This window comes from Chiloscyllium plagiosum, unplaced genomic scaffold (genome assembly GCF_037043375.1).
Source record: "Chiloscyllium plagiosum isolate Xiang-an unplaced genomic scaffold, Cpla_swu_hap1 HiC_scaffold_31, whole genome shotgun sequence".
NCBI lineage: Eukaryota > Metazoa > Chordata > Chondrichthyes > Orectolobiformes > Hemiscylliidae > Chiloscyllium > Chiloscyllium plagiosum.
This window is the reverse complement of record NW_028270169.1, coordinates 307,770-326,594: the sequence shown is the minus strand read 5'-3', so window position 1 is coordinate 326,594 and position 18,825 is coordinate 307,770. Positions and strand designations below refer to the sequence as shown.

Genomic DNA, 18,825 nt, shown 5'->3' with positions numbered 1-18,825 from the left:
GAAGCAGGATATGGGCATTGCTGACTAGGCCAACATTTCTTGCTCACCTATAATTAGCCAGAGAGCAGTTAAGAGTCACCCACATTGCTATGGGTCTAGATTCACATGTAGGTCAGACAAGGTAAGGACAGAATTTCCTTCCTTAAAGGACATTAATGTACCAGGTAGATTTTTCCAAGAATTATCAATGGATTCATGGTCAACATTACACTGTTAATTTCAGATTTTTATTGAATTCAAATTCCACCACCTGCCGTGAGAAGTTCCCAATATATTACCTAGGTTTCTGGAGTAGTAATACAGCGATAACACCACATGTCCCACCCCCAAACCCCCCTCTCCAGTGGAAAACATCCCAGCCTATTTAGCCCCTCCTTATAACTCAAGCCCTCCATTCCCAGCAACATCCTGGTAAATCTCATCTTCCCCCCCTCCCCCCAGCTTAATAATATTCTTCTGATAACAGGAAGGCCAGAACTGGACACAGCTCTCTGAAGAGGCCTCATCAGCATCCTTTACAACTTCAATATAATGTCCCAAATGTTTTACTCAAGATCTGAGCAATGAAGGCAAGCATACTAAACACCTTCTTAACCACCCTATCTATGTGTGATGCAAAGTATAATGTGCCTGAACTCCTAGATCTCTGTTCAACAATACTGCCCAAGGCCCTATTTTTAATTGGATAAGTCTTGTCTTTGCCTGTTTTACCAAAATGCAATACTTTGCATTTACCCAAATTAAACTCCACGTGCCACTCTTTCGCCCATTGACCCAATTAGAGTCATAGAGATATACAGCATGGAAACAGACCCGTCAGTCCAACTTGTCCATGCCAACCAGATATCCTAACCCAATCTAGTCCCACCTGCCAGCACCCGGCCCATATCCCTCCAAACCTTTCCTATTCGTATACCCATCAAGGTGCCTTTTAAATGTTGCAATTGTACTAGCCTCCACCACTTCCTGTACAGCTCATTCCATACACATACCACCCTCTGCGTGAAAAAGTTGCCCCTTAGGTCTCTTTTATATCTTTCCCCTCTTACACTAAACCTATACCCTCTAGTTCTGGATTCCCCCACCCCAGGGAAAAAGCTTTGTCTATTTATCCTATCCATGCCCTAACCTATTCAACCTCTCTTGATAGCTGAAATCCTCCAACCCTGGCAATATCCTTGTAAATCTTTTCTGAACTCTTTCAAGTTTTACAATATCCTTCTGATCGGAATATTCCAACAGTGGTCTAACCAATGTCCTGTACGTCCGCAACATTACCTTCCAATTCCTGTACTCAATATTCTGACCAAACGCCTTCTTCACTATCCTATCTACTTGCAACTCCACTTTCAAGGAGCTATGAACCTGCACTCCAAGGTCTCTTAGTTCAGTAAGTCTCTTAGTCTCTTAGGTCCGCCCTAGGACCTTACCATTAAGTGTATAAGTCCTGCTAAGATTTGCTTTCCCAAAATGTGGCTCCTCGCATTTATCTGAATTAAACTCCATCTGACACTCCTCAGCCTATTGGCCCATCTGATCAAGATACCATTGTAATCTGAGGTAACCTTCTTCACTGTCCACTGCACCTCCAATTTTGGTGTCATCTGCAAACTTACTAACTGTATCTCTTGTGCTCATATCCAAATCATTTATGTAAATGACAAGCAGTAGTGGACCCAACACCAATCCTTGTGGCACTCCATTGGTCACGGGCGTCCAATCTGAAAAACAACCCTCCACCACCACCCTCTGTCTTCTACCTTTGAACCAGTTATGCATCCAAATGGCTAGTTCTCCCTGTATTCCATGAGATCTAACCTTGTTAATCAGTCTCCCATGGGGAACCTTGTCGAACGCCTTACTGAAGTCCATATAGATCACATCTACTGCTCTGCCCTCATCAATCCTCTTTGTTACTTCTTAAAAAAACTCAATCAAGTTTGTGAGACATGATTTCCCATGCATAAAGCCATGTTGACTATCCCTTGCCTTGCCTTTCCAAATACATGGACATCCTGTCCCTCAGGATTCCCTCCAACAACTTGCCCATCACTGACGTCAGGCTCACTGGTCTATAGTTCCCTGGCTTCTCCTTACCACCTTTCTTAACAGTGGCTGCAATCTTTTGGCACCTCACCTGTGACTATTGCTGATACAAATATCTCAGTAAGAGGCCCAGCAATCACTTCCCTAGCTTTCCACAGTGTTCTAGGATATACCTGATCAGGTCTAGGGGATTTATCCACTTTTATGCATTTTCAAGACATCCAGCATTTCCTCCTCTGTAACGTGGACATTTTTCAAGATGTATCCACTACTTCCCTACATTCTATATCTTCCATGTCCTTTTCCACAGTAAATACTGATGCAAAATATTCGTTTAGTATCTCCCCCATTTTCTGCAGCTTCACACAAAGGCCGCCTTGTTGATCATTGAGGGACCCTATTCTCTCCCTAGTTACTCTTTTGTCCTTAATGTATTTGTAAAAACTCTTTGGATGGTCCTTACCTCTCTTTGTCAAAGTTATCTCATGTCCCCTTTTTTGAGAAAGATCTTTTTGTAAACTTAGAAAACCTTCACTGTCCATTATACCATCAATCTTGGTGTTATGCTTAGTGACCATGCTTTCTATTTTCTCATCTTAATCATTTACATAAATAACAAACCAAAATGGACCCAGCACTGATCCCTGTGGAACACTGTTGGTCACAGGTCTCCAGTTCAAATAAAGGTTGCCTGTTGATGTACGGTACATCAATAGAAGACATTTGGCAAAGACCCACATAGAGTCATAGAGTCATGGAGATGTACAGTACAGAAACAGACACTTCGATCCAACTCATCCATGCTGACCAGATATCCCAACCTAGTCTAGTTCCATTTGTCAGCATCTGGTCCATATCCCTCCAAACGCTTCCTATTCATATACCCATCCAGATACCTTTTAAATGTTGCAATTGTATTATAATATACATATGACACACATGTAAAATGCCTTGGCATTCTCCTTAATCTTACTTGCTAAGGACATTTCATGACTCTTTTTAGCACTCCTAATTCATTATTTAATTTCTTTCCTGCTTCTTTTATGTTCTGCAAGTGTCTTGTCTGCTTTCAGTTTCCTAAACATAGAACATAGAACAGTGCAGCACAGTACAGGCCCTTCAGCCCTTGATGTGGTGCCGAACTTTTATGCTACTCTAAGATCAAACTAATTTAAATACTGTTCTTTTTACTATCATCCATTTGCCTATCCAAGAGTTGCTTAAATGTCCCTAATATATCTGACTCTACTAACACCGCTGACAGTGCATTCCACGCACCCACTACTCTGTGTAAAGAATTGACCTTTGACATCTCTCCTAAACCTTCCTCTAAATACCTTAAAATTATGCCCCCTTGTGATAGCCAATTTTGCCCTGGGAAAAAGTCTGACTATTCGTACTATTATGCCTCTCATCATGTTGTACACCTCTAGTAAGTCGCCTCTCACCTTCCTTCACTCCAATGAGAAAAGCCTTAGCTCCCTCAACCTTTTTTCATCAGCCATAGCCTCCAGTCCAAGCAGCGTCTTAGTAAATCTCCTCTGCACCATCTCTAAAGCTTTCACATCCTTCCTATAATGAGGCAAGCAGAACTGAACACAATATTCCAAGTATGGTCTAACCAGGGCTCTAGAGAGTGTAACCTCCTTGCTCTTAACCTGAATCCCCCTGCTAATGAAAGCCAACACACCATTCACCTTCTCAATAACCCTATGAACTTGGTGGCAACTTGGACTCCAAGATCTCTCTGTTCCTCGATACTATCAAGAATCCTGCCTTTAACCCTGTATTCTGCATTCATATTTGACCTTCCAAAATGAATGACTTCACACTTTTTCAGGTTGAACTCCATCTGCCACTTATTAGTCCAGTTCTGCATCCTGTCAATGTCCTGTTGCAGCCTGCAATACCCTCCACACTATCCACCATTCTACCAATCTTCGTGTCATCAGCGAACTTACTGACTCACCCTTGCACTTCCTCATCCAAGTCATTTATAAAAGTCACAAAGAGAAGAGGTCCCAGAACAGATCCCTGTAGAACAGCACTGGTCACCGCGCTCCAGTGAATACTTTCCATCTACTACCACCCGCTGTCTTCTAAGGGCCAGCCAGTTCTGTATCCAGACTGCCAGATTTCCCTGTATCCCTTGCCTCCTTACTTCATGAATGAACCTACCATGGGGAACCTTATCAAAGGCCTTGCTAAAATCCATGTATGCCACATCCACTGCTCAATCTTCATCAATGTGTTTTGTCACATCCTCAAATAATTCAGTAAGGCTTGTGAGGCATGACCTGCCCCTCACAAAGCCATGCTATCTCTAATCAAGCTATGGTCTTCCAAAGAATCATAAATCCCGTCCCTCAGAATCCTCTCCAATAATTTGCCCACCACAGACGTAGACTGACTGCTATGAAATTCCAAGGACTATCCCTATTCTCCTTCTTCAACAAAGGAATAACATGTGCCACTCTCCAATCATCTGTTACTACTCCAGTGGACAGTGAGGGCGCAAAGATCATCATGTCCTGTAGTAACCTTGGGTATATCCCTTCTGGTCCGGGGGACTTACCTATCTTCATGGTTTTCAAAATTTTCAGCACATCCTCCTTCTTAAAATCAACCTGTTCAAGCATTTCAGCCTGTTTCACTCTGTCCTCACAAGCAACAAAGTCGCTCTCAGTAGTGAATACTGAAGCAAAATATTCATTAAGCACCTCCCCTACTTCCTCTGACTCCAGGCACAAGTTCCCTCCATTATCCCTGATTGGCCCTACCCTCACCCTGACCTTCCTCTTGTTCTTCACATAAGTCTAGTATGTCTTAGGGTTTTCCTTAATCCTACCTGCTAAAGCTTTTTCATGCCCCCTTTTAGCACTCCTAAGTCCATTCTTCAGTTCCTCCCTGGCTACCTTGTACCCACCAGAGCCCTGTCTGATCCTTGCTTCCACAAACTTACGTAAGCTTCCTTCTTCCCTTGTCACCCAAGGTTCCTTCACCCTACCATCCCTTCCTTGCCTCAGTGGGACAAACCTTTCCAGCACTATCAGCAAGTGCTCCCTAAACAACCTCCACAGTTATATTGTGCATTTTTCTGATAACATCTGTTCCCAATTTAGGTGACGCCGTTCCTGCCTCATAGCATTGTAATTCACCCTCCTCTAATTAAATACTTTCCCATACCATATGCTCCTGTCCCTTGCCATGAATTTAGAAAATGTCAGTTGATACCTACATACTGGTAAAAACAATGACTGCAGATGCTGGAAACCAGATTCTGGAGTAGAGTGGTGCTGGAAAAGCACAGCAGTTCAGGAAGCATCCGAGGAGCAGGAAAATCGACGTTTCGGGCAAAAGCCTTTCATCAGGAATACAGGCAGAGTGCCTGAAGGGTGGAGAGGTAAATGAGAGGAGCACTCTCATTTATTTCTCCACCTTTCAGGCACTCTGCCTGTATTCCTGATGAAGGGATTTTGCCCGAAACGTCAATTTTCCTGCTTCTCGGATGCTGCCTGAACTGCTGTGCTTTTCCAAGACCACTCTGATCCAGAAACCTACATACTGTTTCAAGAAACTGTCCTAGGTTCTGATTTGGATTTTGGTAAGCATAGTTAGGAAAAGAGATGGGGATTTAAGGCAGAAATTCAGGGAGCTAGAGTGGAAGCTTATTGCTAGAAAAAACAGAGTTATTACCTCTGGTTTGTTGCCCATGCCACATGCGAGCGAGGTGAGCAGGAGAGAGAGAAAGGAGGTGAACACATGGCTACAGGGACGGTGAAGGTGGGAGGGTTTCAGATACCTGGATATTTGGGGCTCATTCTGGGGTAGGTGGGACCTCTACAAACAGGATGGTCTACACTTGAACCAGAGGGGTACCAATATCCTAGGAGGGATGTTGCTAATGCAATTTGGGAGGGTTTAAACTAATCCAGCAAGGGGATGGAAACCTAAACTGGAATTCCAGTGTCCAGGAGGTTGAGAGTAGTGAGGTCAGAAATATGGTTTCCAGGTTGCAAGAATGCACTGGCAAGCAGGAAGGAGGTTTGAAGTGTGTCTACTTCAACACCAGGAGCATCTGGAATAAGGTGGGTAAATTTGCAGCGTGGATTGGCACCTGGCACTTCGATGTTGTGGCCATTTTGGATAGAGCAGGGACAGGAATGTTTGTTGCAGGTTCCAGGACTTAGATGTTTCAACAAGAACAGAGGAAATGGGATAAGAGGGGGAGGTGTGGCTTTGTTAGTCAAGGACAGTATTACAGAAGCAGAAAGGACGTTTGAGGACTCGTCTGCTGAGGTAGTATGGGTTGAGGTTAGAAACAGAAAGGAGAAGTCACCCTGTTAGGAGTTTCTTACGGGCCATCGAATAGTTCCAGAGATATAGAGTAAAGGATAGCAAAGATAATTCTGGATAGGAGCCAGAGTGACAGGGCAGTTGTTATGGGGGACTTTAACTTTCCAAATATTGACTGGTAATACTATAGTTTGAGTACTTTAGATGGGACAGTTTTTGTCCACTGTGTGCAGGATGGTTTCCTGACATAGTATATAGACGAGCGAACAAGGGACGAGGCCACATTGGATTTGGTACTGGGTAATGAACCGGGTCAGGTGTTAGATTTGGAGGTAGGTGAGCACTTTGGTGACAGTGACCACAGTTTGGTGATGTTTACTTTCGTGATGGAAAGGGAGAAAATACAGGGCAAGAGTTTTTGCTGGGGAAAAGGCAACTATGATGTGATTAGGCAAGATTTAGAATGCATTGGATGGGGAAGGAAACTGCAGGGCATGGGCACGCTTCAAATGTGGAGCAAGGAAGAACAACCATGTGTCTTTGATATGTAGTAAGGGATCCATGGTTTACTAAAAAAGCTGAATCTCTTGTTAAGAGGAAGAAGACGGCTTATGTTAGGATGAGGCTCAGTTAGGGCCCTTGCAAGTTACAAGTTAACCAGGAAAGACCTAAAGAGAGAGCTAAAAAGAGCCTGGAGGAGACATGAGAAGTTGTTGTTAGGTAGGATCAAAGGAAAACCCTAAAGCTTCCCATAGGTATGTCAGGAGTAAAAGAATGATGAGAGAAAGATTGGGACCAGTCAAGGATAGTAGTGGGAAGTTGTGTGTGAAGTCTGAGGAAATAGTGGAAATGCTTAATGAATATTTTTCATTAGCATTTACACTGTAAAAAGACAATATTGTTGAGGAGAATACTGAAATCTCGGCTACCAGGGATTGACATTCGCAAGGAGGAGGTGTTAGCAATTCTGGAAAGTGTGAAAATAAATAAGCCCCTTGGGCTGGGTGTGATTTATCCTAGGATTCTCTGGGAAGTCAGGGAGGAGATTGCAGAGCCTTTAGCTTTGATCTTCATGTTGTTATTGCCTACTGAAGTAGTGCTGAAAATGTGTTGCTGGAAAAGCGCAGCAGGTCAGGCAGCATCCAGGGAACAGGAGAATCGACGTTTCGGGCATAAGCCCTTCTTCAGGAATGAGGAACGTTTGTCCAGCAGGCTAAGATAAAAGGTAGGGAGGAGGGACTTGGGGGAGGGGCGTTGGAAATGTGATAGGCGGAAAGAGGTCAAGGTGAGGGTGATAGGTCAGACTGGGGTGGGGGCGGAGAGGTCAGGAAGAAGATTGCAGGTTAGGAAGGCGGTGCTGAATTTGATGGATTTGACTGAGACAAGGTGGGGGGAGGGGAAATGAGGAAACTGGTGAAATCCGAGTTCATCCCTTGTGGTTGGAGGGTTCCTAGGCGGAAGATGAGGCGCTCTTCCTCCAACCGTCGTGTTTTTCTGGTCTGGCGATGGAGGAGTCCAAAGACCTGCATATCCTTGGTGGAGTGGGAGGGGGAGTTGAAGTGTTGAGCCACAGGGTGGTTGGGTTGGTTGGTCCGGGTGTCCCAGAGGTGTTCTCTGAAACGCTCCGCAAGTAGCCGGCCTGTCTCCCCAATATAGAGGAGGCCACATCGGGTGCAGAGGATGCAATAGATGATGTGTGTGGAGGTGCAGGTGAATCTGTGGCGGATATGGAAGTTTCCTTTGCGGCCTTGGAGGGAGGTGAGGGGGGAGGTGTGGGCGCAAGTCTTGCACCTCCTGCGGTTGCAGGGGAAGGTGCCGGGAGTGGAGGTTAGGTTGGTGGGGGTATGGATCTGACGAGGGTGGTGTGGATCTGACTCCCTCGTCAGATCCACACCCCCCACCAACCCAACCTCCACTCCCGGCACCTTCCCCTGCAACCGCAGGAGGTGCAAGACTTGCGCCCACACCTCCCCCCTCACCTCCCTCCAAGGCCCCAAAGGAAACTTCCATATCCGCCACAGATTCACCTGCACCTCCACACACATCATCTATTGCATCCTCTGCACCCGATGTGGCCTCCTCTATATTGGGGAGACAGGCCGGCTACTTGCGGAGCGTTTCAGAGAACACCTCTGGGACACCCGGACCAACCAACCCAACCACCTTGTGGCTCAACACTTCAACTCCCCCTCCCACTCCACCAAGGATATGCAGGTCTTTGGACTCCTCCATCGCCAGACCACAACACGACGGTTGGAGGAAGAGCGCCTCATCTTCCGCCTAGGAACCCTCCAACCACAAGGGATGAACTCGGATTTCACCAGTTTCCTCATTTCCCCTCCCCCCACCTTGTCTCAGTCAAATCCATCAAATTCAGCACCGCCTTCCTAACCTGCAATCTTCTTCCTGACCTCTCCGCCCCCACCCCAGTCTGACCTATCACCCTCACCTTGACCTCTTTCCACCTATCACATTTCCGACGCCTGTCCCCCAAGTCCCTCCTCCCTACCTTTTATCTTAGCCTGCTGGACAAACTTTCCTCATTCCTGAAGAAGGGCCCGAAATGTCGATTCTCCTGTTCCGTGGATGCTGCCTGACCTGCTGCGCTTTTCCAGCAACACATTTTCAGCTCTGATCTCCAGCATCTGTAGTCCTCACTTTCTCCTACTGAAGTAGTGCCAGAAGACTAGAGGATAGCAAATGTTGTCCCCTTGTTCAAGAAGGGGAGTAGAGACAACCCTGGTAATTATAGACCAGTGAGCCTTACTTCGGTTGTGGGTAAAATGTTGGAAAGGATTATAAGAGAAAGGATTGCTAATCAGCTAGAAAGGAATACATTGATTAGGGATAGCCAACATGGTTTTGTGAAGGGTAGGTCTTGTCTCACAAACCTTTTTTCTTTGAGATGGTCACCAAACAGTGGATGAGGGTAAAGCGGTTGATGTGGTGTATATGGATTTTAGTAAAGCATTTTATAAGGCTCCCCATGGTAGGCTATTGGACAAAATACAGTGGCATGGGATTGAAGGAGATTTAGTGGTTTGGATCAGAAGTTGGCTAGTTGAAAGAAGATAGAGGGTAGTGGTTGATGGGAAATATTCATCCTGGAGTTCAGTTATTAGTGTTGTACTGCAAGAATGTGTTTTGGGTCCACAGCTGTTTGTCTTTTTTATAAATGACCTGCATGGGGGCATAGAAGGATGGGTTAGTAAGTTTGCAGATTACACTAAGGTCAGTGGAGTTGTGGATAGTGCTGAAGGATGTTGCAGGTTACAAAGGGACATAGATAAGCTGCAAAGCTGGTCTGAGAGGTAGCAAATGGAGTTTAATGCGGAAAAGTATGAGGTAATTCACTTTGGAAGGAGCAACAGAATAAAGTGTACTGGGCTAATGGTAAGATTCTTGGTAGTGTAGATGAGCAGAAAGATCTCGGTGTCCATGTACGGAGATCCCTGAAGGTTGCAACTTTGACTTTTATCTTCATGTCATCATTGTCCAGGTTGCTGGGGTTGTTAAGAAGGCATAGCTTTTATTGGTAGAGGAATTGAGTTTCGAAGCCACAAGATCATGCTGCAGCTGTACAAAACTCTGGTGCGGTGCACTTGGAGTATTCTGGTCACTTCATTGTTGGAAGAATGTGGAAGCTTTGGAAAGGGTTCAGAGGAGATTTACTAGAATGTCGCCTGGTACGGAGGGAAGGTCTTGCGAGGAAAAGCTGAGGGATTTGAGGCTGTTTCCGTTAGAGAGAAGAAGGTTGAGAGGTGACTTAATTAAGACATACAAGATAATCAGAGAGTTAGATAGGGTGGACAGTGAGAGCTTTTTTCCTCAGATGCTGATGGCTAGCATGAGGGGACATAGCTTTAAATTGAATGGTGATAGATATAGGACAAATGTCAGAAGTAGGTTCTTTATTCAAAGAGTAGTAGGGGTGTGGAATGTGCTGCCTGCAACAGTAGTAGACTCGCCAACTTTAGGGGCATTTAAATTGCCATCGGAAAAACATATGGATGATAATGGAATAGTGTCGGTAGATGGGCTTCGGATTGGTTCCACAAGTCAGCGCAATATCAAAGGCCGAAAGGTCTGTATTGCACTGTCATGTTCTATATTTTGAGCAATGTAACTGTTCCAGACCAGATGGTGGCGAACTTGTCAGAGTTGTGCATTGTCCGGATACAAACATTTGAGTTCTTTTACCAATTTAGGTTTGGTGGGACTCTTTTGCCTCCACTTGAATGGTGTCCCCTAAGCTCAGTTTGACTGGCGAGGGTGTCTCTTTTCATTGGAATACCCTGCAACTCATTTGCTCCACTTGCTGCATTTTCAAATGATAAAGCCAGTTGTAATGCCTGTTTGAAGTCCAGTTCAGCTTTAGCTAGTGGGCCATTAACATAGTTTTATCATTAATCCCACATACCAAATGGCCTCTCAGATTCGCATTAAGGGTTAAACCAAAATCACATGCCTTTGCCAGTTGTTTTAACGTATTCAAAAATACCAACATAGAGTTTCCTGGTTTTCGAACTGCCAAGTAAAACCAATCATGTCTCAGAATTAGAAGAGATTTAGGGTCGTAATATTCCTTGATTAAATCCATGAACACATGAAAGATTTTGGTATCTGATTCTTCAGGGAACATTAAGCTCCATATAATCGAGAAAGCTGCGGGTCCACAATCTGTCAGGAGAATTACTCGTTGCTTTACATCTGCTCCAATGTCATTTGCCTGGAAAAGATAACGCAATCTTGCCACATATAGGAGATTTTAACCTACTGCGAATCCTCTTGCAAGGATGCCTTCCTTGAAGAAGCTCTCTTCCTCCCTCTACAAGGATTTCAGTGAGTCCCTCTCTCACTGTACACCCCAGGTCATCTCCTCTGCACAGAAGCTCTTCAGCCACGTTCTCAAACAGCGCATTTCCAATGCCCCTCCCCCAAGTCCCTCCTCCCTACCTTTTATCTTAGCCTGCTGGACAAACTTTCCTCATTCCTGAAGAAGGGCTTATGCCCGAAACTTCGATTCTCCTGTTCCTTGGATGCTGCCTGACCTGCTGCGCTTTTCCAGCAACACATTTTCAGACAGGTCTTCAATAGCAAGATCAAACAAGTCAAGCTTCCCAAATAATGGCATGATGCCAGAAATGCTTGCCCCCACTCAAAGATGACTGTTGCGAACAAATTTCTTCAGGAGCATGCTATTCTCTTGTTGTCATTAAAATAACTTCATGGAGATCCAAGATGGCGGCGATCCAGCAAGTCTGACTCTGTAGTGTTCTGCCCAAGACTCAGGCAAAGTGGGGTGCCCGCCTCCACCATACCTGCCAAACCATCTAAAATAGCTTTTATTTAATACAGCTAGTTATTTTGCACCAAACTTGAGTAGTTTAGTGCCCCGTTAAAATGACTAAAGGAAAGAATGTCTACAGCTCAGAGCACACAGGAACCCCTCCCCCACCGTCTCTAGCTGCAGCAGAGGCATCCACAGCCGCCCCGGGGGATTTACCCACGGTGGCAAGCCTTGATGCAGTGATTTCCAAGCTTGAAGCGAAGATCGATGCCTTCATAGAAGAGTCCAGGAGCAGGAGGGAATCGTTGTCGGTTGCGCTTCAGAAACACAACCGAGACATAGAAAAAAACGGACCTCGAGTCGGAGGGGCGGAGCTAAAGGCCGCGACCTCTGAGGCTGCTACAGAATCGGCTGTGGGTCGGGTCCGGACTCTTGAACAGCGAGTCCGGGCCTTAGAAGATCACATCGACGACCTCAAGAGGTTGTCAAAAAAATATTCATTTGCTGGGCCTTCCCGAGCGCAAGAGGAAGGACAGCTTACAATGTTTCTGGAGCAATGGCTTCCGCAGTTGTTGAAGCTGGAGGCTGGATCAGGCCAGGTAAGGGTAGAATGGGCCCACCGGGTTGCAATATGTAGGCCAGGCTTGGGCCAATGCCCCGCCCGGTTCTGTTCCAGCTGCAGTGCTACAAGGAGAAGCAGATGCTCCTGGAAGCTTCCAGAAATCTCGGGAAAGATCCCCAAGCCATGACTTACAAAGGATCCAAGATTATGCTGTTTCAGGACTTTTCCCCAGCTCTGGTCCAAAAGAGAAGGGCGTTTGAGGAAATGATGACGTGTTTAAGGGATTTAAACATTCAGTACTCCCTGCACTACCCAGCGACGCCACGCTTTAGCAATGAAGGGTCCATGTATAACTTCGGATCGCCGGAGAAAGCCAAGGAAGTTTTGGACTCTCTTAGATGAATTGTAAGAGTTAACTCATGTGTGGAATGATGTTGTTCTGCCCTCCCCCTTCCCCGGTTCACCCTTTATTCTCTTTTATTACTTTATTGCTTAATATTATCTCTGGGGGGTAGGGAGGGGGGCTTATTTGTTCTCCACTCTGCGATTTTCCCCTTTTTTAAAAAATATATATAGTCCGGGTGGTCTAGTCGATTTAGGTGAGGAGGGGTCTCTGCTTTGTCTTATTTTTTTCTCTTTCTCTTAAAGCAGGGTTGTTTTCCCCTGTTATTTTGTATTACTATACTTAATTATTATCTACTGAGACTATAATTTTATAGTTTTATATATTCATACGTGGTATTAACATCACCAAATATATCTAGGTGTTGGTGTGGGTGGTGGGTGGGGGGGTGTGTGGGTAGGGTACTCACTGTTAACTTTAGCTTTGTAGTACACTTGAATTTTCTTTATTTTATTATGGGGTGCCTGGGTCGAGGGTTGGGCACTGGTTGGGAGAGGATATGATGGGAAAGTAAGTGATGCCCCCTGGAAACAAGGTGGAAAATCTCTGTTTAAATATGTTTTTTTAAAATTTAGAAATAGTTTTTATTATATTGGTGTGAGTGTATTAAAGAATCTCTATTTTTGTGAATTTTCTCTGGTCTATGCTCGGGGTGTTTTGGATGGGGATTCTCCTCCTGGGGGCGTCCCGGACTAGCCTGGACGATTATGGTTAGTCATTTGATTAAATGGTGCACCTGGAATGTCAAGGGGAGTAATTTACCAATCAAAAGGAAGAAAATATTATCAAACCTCAAAAAAGAAAAAGGGTTGATATAGTTGTCCTACAGGAGACACATTTAATGGATAAAGAACATTTGAAATTACAACAGGGTGGATTTTATTAGGCCTTCTTCCTTCAGCTCAAAAAGTAAGAGAGTAGTCATTCTTATTTGGAAGAATCTCCTTTTCAAAATCCTAAGTCAGATAAAAGATGAATCTGGACGATATATACTAATTAAAGCCCTTATAAATGGAGAGGAATATGGGATTTTAAATCTGTATTGTCCCCTGGCGCATCCTTTCAAATTTATAACGGAAGACTTCTCCAAACTGGTGGCTCTCGGTGCTCGTCTACAATTATAGGGGGAGACTTTAATTGCATTATAGACCTGGAAATAGACAGGATACCCAAGAGTACTGCGGGTGTATCCCCCAGATCCAGACAATTGGCGGATTTGAATAAAGAATTAGGATTAGTAGATGTGTGGAGGTGCCTCCACCCGCAAGGCAGAGATTTTTCTTTTTACTCTAATCCACATAAATGTCACACTAGAATTGACATGTTTTTTGCCCCCTCGACTTTTTAAAATTCCATATCATCCTGCAAAATAGGTAATATAATAATTTCAGATCACGCTGCTGTATATATGGAAATCAATGAGGAGAAAGTGAGGTCTGCAGATGCTGGAGATCAGAGCTGAAAATGTGTTGCTGGAGAAGCGCAGCAGGTCAGGCAGCATCCAGGGATCAGGAGAATCGACGTTTCGGGCATAAGCCCTTCTTCAGGAAATCAAGGCTAGGAACAATTGAGGCATCCCCGACATTGGCGTATGGATTCCTTCTTAATGAAGAATAGTAAATTTGTAAAATATTTTTCTCAAGAATTTAAAACTTTCTTGGAAATTAATTCAGGTACGGCTAGTAATCCGTCAATGATGTGGGAGACTATTAAAGCTTATGTGTGAGTTCTGATCATTTCATACTCGGTGACCCAGAAGATTATGCATCATACAGACTAATATCCTTGCTAAATGTAGATTTTAAACTTCTTTCTAAATCATTAGCATTGAGGCTAGAGAGGGTACTGCCATATATCATAAAAGAGGACCAGACAGGGTTTATCAAGGGCCGTAGATCATCTAATAATATTAGAAGGGTCTTGAATGTGATTCAAGTCTGTCATCAGAAAAAATACCGGGAATAGTAGTCTCATTGGACGCGGAGAAGGCATTTGGCAGGGTTGAATGGTCATACCTGTTCTATACATTGGAAAGGTTTGGTGTTGGAAAGGTATTTGCCAAATGGGCCTCAACACTGTATAATGATCCCAAAACAGTTGTGATCACCAACGGATTAGGCTCGGATAGCTTCAGTGTGGGTAGGAGCTGCCGTTAGGGATGTCCCCTCTCACCGTTGCTATTCACGCTAATAATTGAGCCACTAGCGGAAGCTATACGGGCTGACTCTAGTATAATGGGTTGGTACAGGTAAACATAAAATTACCCTTTATGCAGATGATGTTCTCCTTTTTCTTAGTAATCCTCTGATGTCAGTGCCTCGCTTAATCCAAGTTAATAATACATTTAGTGCATTTTCAGGCTACAAAATTAATTTTTCAAAATCAGAGGCCATGCCGATGGGTGGCCTCGCTAGTATATCCTATTTATTGGATGGATCCCACTTCCCCTTTTGGTGGTCTCTGGAGGGTTTCTTATACTTAGGCATTTTTATCACCCCAGTATTTGGCCAGCTATACAAGGCCATGTATTGGAAAGGATAAGGCAGGACCTTCAACGTTGGGTAGACCTTCCAATTTCCTGGCTAGGTAAAATAGCCCTAATTAAAATGAATGTCTTGCCCTGTTTCTTATACCCTATGAGAATGCTCCCGGTGATGCTGCCGAATCCGGTACTGCGCAAATTGTATGGTTGGCTGGGTTCTCATTAAGTTAAGGGAGCTACAGCTTCCACAGGCAAAGGGAGGGCTGGATTTTCCAGACTTTAGGAAGTATCAGTTAAGTTCCTTGTTAAGCTACATAGCTGATTGGTCTCATCTGACCCACAATCAATCTGGCTGGACATTAAGGCTTCTCAAGTTAAGTGCCCTCGTATTAACCTCCTATTTTGAAATAAGATGAAAATCATTATGGACCACTGTTAAAAATCCTATAGTACTAAACACAATTAAAGCTTGGAATATAATTCGGCAAAACAAGGGTAATTCACATAAAACATCCCCCTATACTCCTATAGTGGGGGCATGGGGTTTTCAACCGGGGCTCACAGATGCCACTTTCAAATCCTGGAGATCCAGGGGTATCTCCTGTTTTGGGGATCTATTTGAGGATGGGGTCCTGATGTCTTTTTGAACAGCTGCATCAGAAATTTGGATTACCCAATGGAGACCTCTTTCGATACTTCCATTTTCGAGATTACATACAGAAGAAGACTACGCTATTAGATAGTCTCTATAAATCAGATAGAGAATGTAGAGTGTTGTGGCCAATGGGTGTACCCTCGATCAGCACTCGTTGTCATTTATTACATGAAGAAGTGTTGGAAGATATGGACCGTCTGCTTAGAACATGGGATCAGAATTTGGGGCTGGAAATTTCTACAGAAATGTGGAATGACATCTGGGAAAATGCCAGAAAAATCTCCATTTGTTACAGAACCCAGGCCATTCAGTTAAAGGTACTTCATAGGGCCCATCTGGCACCGGAATGATTTGCAAAATTTAGGGCAGAAGCATCTCCAATGTGTTCCAAATGTAAAATAGAGGTGAGCACTCTTACACACTGCTTATGGACATGCCATAAGATTCGCAAATACTGGACCAAAGTAGTAAATGCCCTGGCAGAAATCCTGGGAACAGAAATTACAGTAGATCCAGTATCTTTTCTTCTGGGCTTCTTGAGCTTACCTTCTCTAGATGTGCACAGGAGGAAATTATTTTCCATTCTCTCCTTCTGTGCAAGGAAAAATATCTTAGTAAACTGGGTGGCTGAGGGCCCTCCAGGACTTCCGAATTGGCACAGATTAATCAAGGAATGTATTCCCCTTGACTTCCTTACAAATATGGTGCACCAAAAAACTGAATTATTCTATAAAATATTGCAGCCCTTCTTGAATTACATAGTTGCAGATATTTTGGCCATTCTATCAAGGGCTTTCATCTAGTTGAGGTAATGGTTCTGGCTGGTCCGGGGCTCCTTGGGAGAGGATTTCCGCATGAATACAGGTTTTGTTACAACTTGATGTTAACTCATTCAGAGCATGTACTTCACTAGTTAATTACTATGTTATCCTTCTTTTTTCTCATGAGTAATGTAAGATATTTGATCATGCATGCTGGTTAGTTATAAGTTAGATTAGTAGTTAGTTGAGTTTTGTCTTTTTCGTTTTCTTCTCTGTATCTCTTCTTTTTGTTTGACAGGTTTTGGCTATTATTTATTTAAGATTTAATTGTATATTAGTGTTTGTACTTGTATTTTTTTATTTGTAAACTTGTAAAAACATGTTAAGTTTTCAATAAAAATATCTATAAAAAAACTTCATAGGGGCTGGTATCCCCGTCACCAAGTCATCCTTTATTTACAATGGAGAGACCTTGACACTAATCCAGCTGTCGCAGAGCCAAGTCTCAGAGTGAACAGGAAGTCCGACAGTCCTGTTTATATCTGTCAGCCAGGGCTCCTGATTCTTTCAGACTAAAAGCCACAATCAGGGAACTCATATTCTATTAGGTACACCTGACTGACCCGGTATAATCACTGCACCCATCTGGCTAGCATGAGGGGACATAGCTTTAAATTGAGGGGTGTTAGATTTAGGACAGATGTCGGAGGTAGTTTCTTTACTCAGAGAGTAGCAGGGCAGTGGGAGGCACTGCCTGCAACAGTAGTAGACATGCCAACTTTAAGGACATTTAAATGGTCATTGGATAGGCATATGGACGAGAATGGAATAGACTGGTTTCACAGGTCGATGCAACATCAAGAGTCAAAAGGCCTGTACTACACTGTAATGTTCTATGTTGTCAGACCTGCTGAGTTTCTCCAGCAATTTCTATTAAAGGCATACCATGTTCAATTTGTTTGAGTTTTTTGCCAAAACAATTCTGCCAAAATGAATCACTTCACATAAGACCATAAGATATAGGACTATGTACTACTGTATATACCTCAGTAATAGTCAATTATTTTTTACTACTTTTTAAGGTTAAATTCATGGGGTCGACTGTTACATGGATGCTACTTTTGAGGGGCTGAAATACAAGCCCGTCAAAATTTATATAATTGCATTAGCAGATGTCCAATTGATTTCTAAATGAAAATAAAATGAATTACAGTAGTTCTGAAAACGCGGAGTGGAACACAACAGCCAGCAGACTGGAAGACCGGGAACAGAGCGGAACAACTGGCATACTGGAAAGCTGGACTGGGACGTGATGGCTGGCACACTGACTCATAAATGTTTAACTGTTATCTGTGAAGAACTAGCGTTCACTTTTACATGAGATATATGGAAAATTCCAGGTTATTTTACCAAAAATAGGGGCTGGACTTTACATGAGATCGGCTATTACTTGAGTTCATATGGTATTTAATCTGATATGTTTGCATATGCAACCAGCTTGTCTATGCTGTCTTAAAATCTATCACTATTTTTGAAATAACCCCAATATCCTATCCCCAGGTCATTATTTGTTTACACATGAAAAGTCCTTGAGTATAGTACTTCTTCATACCGAGTGAGGCATTATAGAGCCAGTATCTCTAATATTTGTTGTGGTTCTGTTCGCCGAGCTGGGAATTTGTGTTGCAGACGTTTCGTCCCCTGTCTAGGTGACATCCTCAGTGCTTGGGAGCCTCCTGTGAAGCACTTCTGTGATCTTTCCTCCGGCATTTGTAATGGTTTGAATCTGTCGCTTCCAGTTGTCAGTTCCAGCTGTACGCTGCAGTGGCCGGTATAATGGGTCCAGATCGATGTGCTTATTGATTGGATCTGTGGATGAGTGCCATGCCTCCAGGAATTCCCTGGCTGTTCTCTGTTTGGCTTGTCCTATAATAGTAGTGTTGTCCCAGTCGAATTCATGTTGCTTGTCATCTGCATGTGTGGCTACTAAGGATAGCTGGGCGTGTCGCAGATGACAAGCAACATGAATTTGATTGGGACAACACTACTATTATAGGACAAGCCAAACAGAGAACAACCAGGGAATTCTTGCAGGCATGGCACTCATCCACAGATTCAATCAACAAGCACATCGATTTGGACCCAATATACCGGCCACTGCAGAGTACAGCTGGAACTCACAACCGGAAGCGACAGATTCAAACCACTATAAATGCCGGAGGAAAGATCACAGAAGCGCTTCACGGAGGCTCCCAAGCACTGAGGTTGTGTTCCACTCCGGGTTTTCAGAACTACCGTAATTCATTTTGTTTTCATTTAGAAATCAATTG

At 43.9% G+C, this 18,825-nt stretch overlaps 1 protein-coding gene across 3 annotated transcripts in view; it reads left to right on the top strand.

Annotated features, from left to right (window-relative positions):
- LOC122561888 (integrin alpha-E-like) overlaps nucleotides 1-18,825 on the top strand; it is a 397,374-nt gene that overhangs the window by 89,478 nt on the left and 289,071 nt on the right. The window lies entirely within an intron of this gene.